Consider the following 1,115-nt stretch of genomic DNA (forward strand, 5'->3'; position numbering starts at 1 on the left):
CCAACATCTGTGATAATCCTGCAGCAAGAGATTCAGGGAATAACTACAAAATGCACTTGCAAATGACTTCAGTTGTAGTGATCAGAAAAAAACAGGTAATGTCTTATATGGGGTATGACGTCTTCATTGGTCGTATTGAGAATGAGCGATGTCTGCAAAATTTGTTGTAAATGCCAAATGATCTGTGTGTGGCCATTATGCCTGTATGAATCTTCTACTCTCTATACCTATCACTTATCGATTGCTCTATCTATCTGCCATATAATTTACCTAATAATCTGTCTAGGGCTAGCTTATAGCTATCTCTCATATATTCTATCAATCTATTGCCTGTCATCTATCCAGCCATATACCTATCTCTATGTTCTATTTTTATTGACTCATCTATTGCTTACCTACTGTCATCTACCTTTTGCCTTTATAGAGTATCCATTTAGGATTGAGTGATTTTATTTTTTACACACCTATCTCTCTATGTATATATCTACCTTCATGTATATGTCCACCTATTTTTTTTTTTATATTATCTATCTCTAGATTAATTTATTGATCTATCTATTGCATGCCTATCCCTCATCTATGTAGCTGTCTATGTCTATCCATATACCTCTTATTATCTATCTATCTATCTATCTATCTATCTATCTATCTATCTATCTATCTATCTATCTAATCAAACTTGTATGCATCTATCCTTGTTACATCTATATTGTAATCAAGCGATCTCTTTACTGCATCCATTATTCTTCTATCTATCTATGTAATCTTGTATCTATCTATCGATCTTTGTTACATCTATATTTTGATTTATTTTATTTATCCATCCTTCTCTCTGTACTGTTTCAGTCTTGCATTTACCAAGGGTGTACCATGTATCATATTATTGAATACACTGTATTGTAATACTATCATATTGTTAATATTGTCATATATATTAAAGAATTAAAGAAGAGTATCCCATTTATCTGCCAATACACGGTATACATTGCTGGTGGGGGGGGGGGTTTACACCCCAGGGTGTGGCACTGCAGCTGTACCAGGCTGTCATCAGCATAGACGTACAATGCATAGCACACATTCGCTATCTGAGCCATCAGTCACAATGCCATCGTAAT

The sequence above is a fragment of the Pyxicephalus adspersus genome, chromosome Z, assembly GCF_032062135.1.
Source record: "Pyxicephalus adspersus chromosome Z, UCB_Pads_2.0, whole genome shotgun sequence".
Lineage (NCBI taxonomy): Eukaryota > Metazoa > Chordata > Amphibia > Anura > Pyxicephalidae > Pyxicephalus > Pyxicephalus adspersus.